The 7,170-nt window shown below is 43.9% G+C and overlaps 1 pseudogene; it reads left to right on the top strand.

Moving 5' to 3' along the window:
* Positions 1-1,548: 1,548 nt before the first annotated feature.
* Positions 1,549-6,192, top strand: LOC103208513 (annotated as a pseudogene).
* The last annotated feature ends 978 nt before the right edge of the window (positions 6,193-7,170 follow it).

Raw genomic sequence — 7,170 nt, 5'->3', positions numbered from 1 at the left:
AAAAAAAAAAAAAAAAAAGAGTCACCAGAAATAAACTGAATGGGGAAGCTCATTCATTTCCTGGAGGAATTACATCTTGAGCAACAATCAAAGCAGGCCTGGGGTTCACCTGGGTTATGCTTGACTCAAATCAGCATAGCAGAGGTTCACCAAACCTAAGAGAATCACTTAGGGCTGCATACAGAGGATGCCAGCCGAGCTGCAGGCAAGAACCGTTATGGTCCTACAGCTCTGTGACTGGGAGGCCTCCTCAGTCCCCAGTGGGTAGAACCAGCAACAGTCAGAACAGGGAACACATGCCACTGCCACTGAGGTGTCATCAACTGGTGATGCTGGAGGATTTGCTTGTCTAGACCACTGAATAAGATATGATTCTCTCCCCTAGCCATCACCATGATAAACACGCAGGGGAATCTGACTACAAACCTCTCAGTGAATTCAGCAATGTGAAATAGAATAGAAACCTATCCCAATGGGAAATCAGTTTCCAGAGGGATGAGAGGAATGGTAAGGAGAGAACAGAAGTAGGTGAGGTGAAGGAGGTGGGTGGGAAGATGGTCTGGTTTTCCACCTCTGATGACCAAGCTTTGTGAAGGAGTTTAGATGTATAGTGAAGCCCAAAGGTATTAAGATGGTGAGCAGTCACCCCTAGACAAGAATGAGATACAACTGGAGGAGGCTTGGACATTGCCCAGGGTCTGTGAGCCTAGAGACTGAAATGCTGTAGAGGCTCTGGGACATCTCTACAGCAGCTGGATGATTTGGGGGCATCTCCTGTTGAGGTGGTGGTTGTTGTTATGTTATGTGCCATCGAGTCAAGTGCCATCGAGTCGGACCCGACTCATAGCGACCCCTTCTTGGTTTTCTGAGATGGTATCACTGTGGAAGTAGATTTCCCAACCTTCCTTCCAAGGAGTGGCTGGTGGTAGATGTGGGTAATTTATCAGAATTGGTGACCAGATCCCTAGCTAGTTATTAAAGGGCCTACATCTACTTCTTTAGTGATACCTCCTCAGAATTCCAAGGAGTGGTCACTATGAGTTGAATCGACTCAATGGCCGTGCGTTTGGTTTGGTTGGGTTTTTACACTTGTCAGAAATGTCTTTAGGCTTGTTTGTATCTGTAAGGGGCAGGGTTTCAGAAGCTATACACTGGATATTAGGGGCTGAATAATTCTTTGTTGCAGGGGGTATCCTGCGCACTGTAAGACATTTAGCAACATCTCTAGCCTCAACCCACTAAATGCCAGTAGCAGCCCTCCCTTCAGTTGTAACAACCAACAATGTCACCAGAAATCACCACATGTTCATTGGAGGGCAAATTCAACACCCCAGGTTGGGAACCATAATGGCAATGAACCATTAGAACAGGAAAAGAATCAGAAGAGAGGAGTGAGGAGAAGAGTGTTTCAAGGGGAGCGTGTTCAGCAATGTCCAGGGTGGAGAGGGGCTGGATAAGATTTGTCCACTGATCCAGGGGAGAGATGGGGCAGAAGCCAAACTGCAAGGAGCTGAGGAGCGAGTGGAAGTGACGAAGTGGAGTCCGTGCATGGAGGTTCTCCTTCAAGGAAACTTGGCTGTGAAGGGGAGTGAGATGGGAAGCACAGTTGAGAAAGGTTATTTTGAAAATGGGAGAAACAAGAACCATGGGGAAGGACAGCGGAAGAAAGCTCAAAAACACAAACATTTGTCAAAGAAACAGGTAAATCCTACATACTGTATTGGTGACATATCCACTGGATTATTAAATGCAAAAAGTCTTATGATTCCTTTTGTTTTTTGCAAAAGAAATCCCTAGAATTTCTCTAAGTTTGTATATGTATACTATGCATACAGAGTTTGCTTGCCTTAAGGGTTTGTGTTTGAGTATGCATACAAAAAGACCGGACAAAAAACATTTACCAAACAAGATGTTACCAAGGGAGGATCAGGGTCAGGGATGGGAGGCAGGGAGGCTGGAGCAATGGGGAGGGCTTGGGTGAGGAAGGGGTCTGTAGGGTGGAGAACTTTAACTTTTTTATATACTTCTGTGATGTGTAAAGTAAAACAAATGTGTACAAAATTTTTTTAAAAACATAAGTACAAGGAAGTGAATTTACTGGTTTGGGTGGGTTTGGAAAGGCCACCTCTTCCTGTGAGACAGGAAGGGAGAAGGAGAGTAGACACTGATCTGTGACAGGGGTAGGGAACTGTTGCCTGTGTTTCTATGATGTAGACAGACAAGGCACCTGAGAGAGTGACGTGGGAAGTCAGGGTGGGGTGGGGACTACTGGGCAATGACACATTTAGGGATATCTGTGGAAGAGAAGAATGGGAGGTAAGGACCATCACACTGCAGAGAGAACCCAACTGAAAAAAAAAAAAAAAAAAACAAGGATTGGGGGAGGGCACTGGGAGCCTGGGAGGGAATACTGGAAAGGAACGAGGATAGTTCTAGGAAGGGCATCAGACACAGATCTTTCCAGCGTCAGAATTTGTATTCATGACTTTATTGGTTTTTGTTTGTTTCTTTGTTTGTTTAGTAATAGATTCAGTGAGTTTGTTGGATTTGGGTTTCTTTTGGGTTGCCTTTATTGGTTACTGTCAAGTCAATTCCAACTCATGACATCTCCACATATTTGGTAGCATTAAGGAAAGACATTGACATTTTCATGGTTTCACACATTATGCCCATTTTAAAGTTTTTTCTGTGCAAGGACCAAAAAAAAAAAAAAAGATTCAATAAACTAAAAATAATTCCTGTTCTATCACTGAATATCCTCAGTGAACACAAGTGATCTCACTTGTCCTTTGAGCCCTTGAGCTTAGTGAGATGGGTAGCAAAGGAGGAAGACAGCTTTCAAAATTAAAGTTGCTTTGGTGGCATACTGCCTAAGGCATTTGACTGCTAACCTGAAGGCTGGCGGTTCAAACCCACCAGCCACTCCTTAAAAGGAAGACTGGGCAATCTAATTCCATAGTGATAATGGCTCAGAAACCCAAGGAGGGGTTGCTATTAGTTGGATCTGACTCGATGGCAGTGAGGTTTTTTTTTTTTTTTTTGTAAGAAAGATCCATCTCTGGTAGGGAAAGGAAAGGGATGGAAATTCCCTGGGGAGTAATGCCTTGGTCAAAATCAGTGATTTTTACCTCTAAAAAAGATCTAGTGGTCCTCTCTGGGCTTACCATTTGAGAGAACAACAAGCAAAATGGTCAAAGGGAATGATCAGGGAAGTCTCCTCTGTTGACCTCCCTCTTCCTTCTGATGATCCATCCACAAACTGGGAAGTAAAAGCTGGCTGTACCTATCTCTAAAATCATGGAATGTAAAAATGACTCACATTACACATTATTTATTAGCAGTAATGCTTTTTCTTCTTTGTTTCATATCATGTGGGACCAAATTCAAAAGTTTTCCAGGGGATAAAGTGGGGAAATGATGGGGAACAAAACTCAAAATCATGAAAAAAAAAAAAAAAAAAGACCAGGCTTACTGGTCTAATAGAGACTGGTGAAACTCCCGAGACTATGGGCTGGAGTTACCCTTTCAGGCCTGGAATTGAACTCACTCCTGTGGCTTTCAGCCAAACAATATACAGGCCTACAAGGTAAACAATGACACCAGCTAGGTATACTCCTTAGAACAATTAACCATGGAAGATCAGAAGGGCAGTATTTGCACAGGGAGATAGCTCAGAGGGCAGGAATGTGAAAGAAAGAAGGACACAAGGAAGAGGTAACCACAGGGAGGAGGTGGGAAGAGAACTGTTAACATTAGGGGGATTCTAATCAATGTCATGAAATAAAATGTGTATCAACTGTTTTATGGAAAATGAACTTGCTCTGTAAACTTTCACCCAAATTACAATAAAATAATTAAACAAAATAAAGCAGGGAGGAATAAAGTTTGCCAGGAGGTTCATACAGAACTATTACCCCCATAGAAGCTTTTTTAGAGGCCTTAAAATTAGAACTTTCTGTGACTTTGCACCCTCTGGTGACATAGTGCCTAAGACATCTGACTGCTAACCAGAAGGCTGGCAGTTCAAACCCACCAGCCACTCCTCGGAAGGAAGACTGGGCAATCTACTTCCATAGAGAAACTGCCTTGGAAACTCAAGGAGGGGTTGCTGTGAGTGGGAGTCGACTGGACGGCAGTGAGTTTGGTTTGAGTAGAAGACTGGTGTTCCCAGCATCATTGTTTACACTGTCACCTCATATTAACTGCCTTCATGCCATCTATTTGTTTCTATTAGTGTGATTTAGCATATTAGAAAAGGGTTCATATGACCAAATTTAAAACCTCCAGACCCTAGTGATTGGAGGGATACAGCCAATAAGTCAACACCATGTGTGGATAGTCTGGTCTGTGTGTGCATAAGTGTCTGAGGGGGTAGTTCAGGCTTAAGCTTTAGACTGAATTTAAAAGGAGAAGGAAGATACTGCTTGCCTGAGAGTAAAAGGGAAGAATGTAACTATGAAACCTGCCCAAACCTCCCTCCTTAAACAGTACCTCTTTAGGGGAGTCCAGGAAAGGTGTAGGAAAATGGTCGGGATATTAAGGCTGAAACATTAAAAATACGTATAGTGCCTGTCTGAAAAGTCTGATCTTGTCTGGAAATGAACCTATAAAGACTAGTGTTAACCTGAGTCTTGTTTGAAAGAGATCAGGACCCCAGGGTAAAACTACACATCACCTTCCTACTTATTAGCTTTTCTCTATTTCATAGCCATAGATTCAGACCATATCCACCAAACCTTAAGTTGCTGTCTTGCCAACAGTAAGCCTTCTGATGGTGGTGAGAGTGTGGGGATGGCTCTGTGGGGATTCATCTCCATCCCTGAGAAAAGAAGTTGGAGGACATCCTCTGATTGACAAGGCTGGGGTCAGCAGCATCCTTTCTTTAATAAGGGTAAGGTTACAGAAAGGACTTTACACCCTTTAAATATACATTTTCTCCATGGAAACATCATCTGCTGAAAAGTGCATGGTTATCTAACTACAAGTGAAAGTACTCATTAGCTGTGTCTTTTAGCTTTTCTAAGAATTGGTCCCTGTCTTAAAGTCTCATGTTCCAAAATTATATCTGAATCCTCTACAAAGCAGGATTAGTTATTGTTAGATTCACATTTACAAGCAGACCTCCCTGTTTTTCTCCATGTATAGCCCAGATATTACTGCCTCCTTGCCCTTGAACAGTTTCTTCTGTCTGCATGAAACTGTCTCCACCTGTTTACATCTTCAAGGGCTATCTCAAACTCCACTTCCGCTAGGAAGCCTTTCCTGATTCTGTAAGCCAAAAACTATTTTTCCTACTCCTAACTCTACTACTGCTTTAGCTCCATCTTTCTTATAGCACATTTCACTTTCTCTCATATGTGATGGAATAAAAGATATTATAATAGTGTTTTTAATGTTGTTGTTGCACCTCTCCAAAACCAAAAACCAAACCTACTGCCATTGAGTCAATTCCAGCTCATAGTAACTCTACAGGATAAGGTAGAACTTACCCTCAGGGTTCCCAAGGCTGTAAATCTTTTCAGAAGCAGACTGCCTCATCATTCTCCCATGGAGTGGCTGGTGGGTTTCAACCACTGATGTTTTGGTTAGCAGCCAAATGCTTTAAGCACTGTGCCACCAGAGCTCCTGTGTCTCCCTCAGCAAGTCAAATTCACCACCTCTGACTCCTGTGACTGCATCAGAGGAGTTTTAGCTACTACAGGCCCTGGTCCACAGCCTGAAGCTTGAATGTGAGAAACTAACCAGCAAGAAGTCAGAGATGTGGTGCCAGTATGTAATGTAATGTATTATGAGATATCTGACGGCTTGGAAATTGAGATGCGCAAACAGGCTGAAATGAAAGAGGCTGAATGGGATCTGTGCCCAGGTTCTGCTCTACCTGTCCCAAGAACACCAACAGCAAGTCTTGGGAGCCATCAAGAGGGCTAAGCAGGTCACCACTCCCAAGATGAAGTCCATCATCCAGCAGGAGCTCTAAGCCGACCAGCTGTCCTACCTGCGGGCTCTGGCCCTGCCCCTGATCCCACGGCCCATGGGGTTGCAGCTGCTTTTGTTGCTGGCAGTCAGCATGGGCATGGGCTGCCTCCTGTTGTCTGTACTGTGCCCCAGGCCTACCACTACAAGAAAGACAAGAATGGGCATGATGGTGATGCCCATTAGGAGGATGACTGGAGAAGATGGATTATTGGGTAGGTGGCCAGGATGGTGGTGGTAGGGACAGAGGGGAGACAGAGACAAGGAGATGCAGGAATCCTCAGCCCAAGCCACAGTACAGCTCATAATTGGCTCAGCTCTAGTAGTATTTATGCAAGCCACCTGTCGGGACCCTAGCTCTGCTCCTGTGCTGCCCCCTACGTTTGTTCCTACTCCAACTCCGGCATCCCTTCTCCCCCTTACAACCTGCTCACACCACAGATGAGGCTCACAACACCAATGATTTGAAGTTCTCAAGGATTTCCTTTTACTTGTATCTATAGTCAACACCCATGGAAGAAAAAATCCCAGACTCACTGCCATCAAGTCGGATCTGACTCATAGTGACCCCTCCTTGGGTTTCTGAGGCAGTATCATTAAGGAAGTAGATTGCCCAATCTTCCTTCCGAGGAGTGGCTGGTGGGTTTGAACCACCAGTTTTCTGGTTAGCAGTCAAATGCCTTAGGCCCTACGCCACCAGAGCGTCTACTCATGGAAGCAGCAGTCAAGAAATTAAATGATGTACTGCATTGGGCAAATCTCCTGCAAGAGACCTCTTTAAAGTTTAAAATGCAAAGATGTCCCTTTGAAGCCTAAGATGCACCTGACCCAAGTCATGGTATTTTCAATCACCTCATATTGCATGCAAAAGCTGGACAAAGAATAAGAAAGACTGAGGATGAACTGATGCATTTCTATTATGGTCTTGGTCAAGAATATTAAGTATCCCATGAACTGCCAGAAGTATGAACAAATCTGTCTTGGAAGATGTATAGGCAGAATGTTCCTTAGACGATAGGATGATGAGACTTTGTCTCACATACTTTAGTCATATTGTCAGAAGGGACCAGTCCCTGGAGAATGACATCATGCTTGGTAAAGCAGATGGTCAGCAAAAAAGAAAAAAGGGAAGATACTTGACAACATGGACTGACACAGTGTCTTTGACAATGGGCTCAAGTATGGCAAGGATTGTGA

This window comes from Orycteropus afer, unplaced genomic scaffold, assembly GCF_000298275.1.
Source record: "Orycteropus afer afer isolate SDZICR_OR568_19922 unplaced genomic scaffold, OryAfe1.0 scaffold00447, whole genome shotgun sequence".
In the NCBI taxonomy this organism is placed as follows: domain Eukaryota; kingdom Metazoa; phylum Chordata; class Mammalia; order Tubulidentata; family Orycteropodidae; genus Orycteropus; species Orycteropus afer.
The sequence above is the reverse complement of the archived record's forward strand: the minus strand, read 5'-3'. Positions and strand labels throughout refer to the sequence as shown.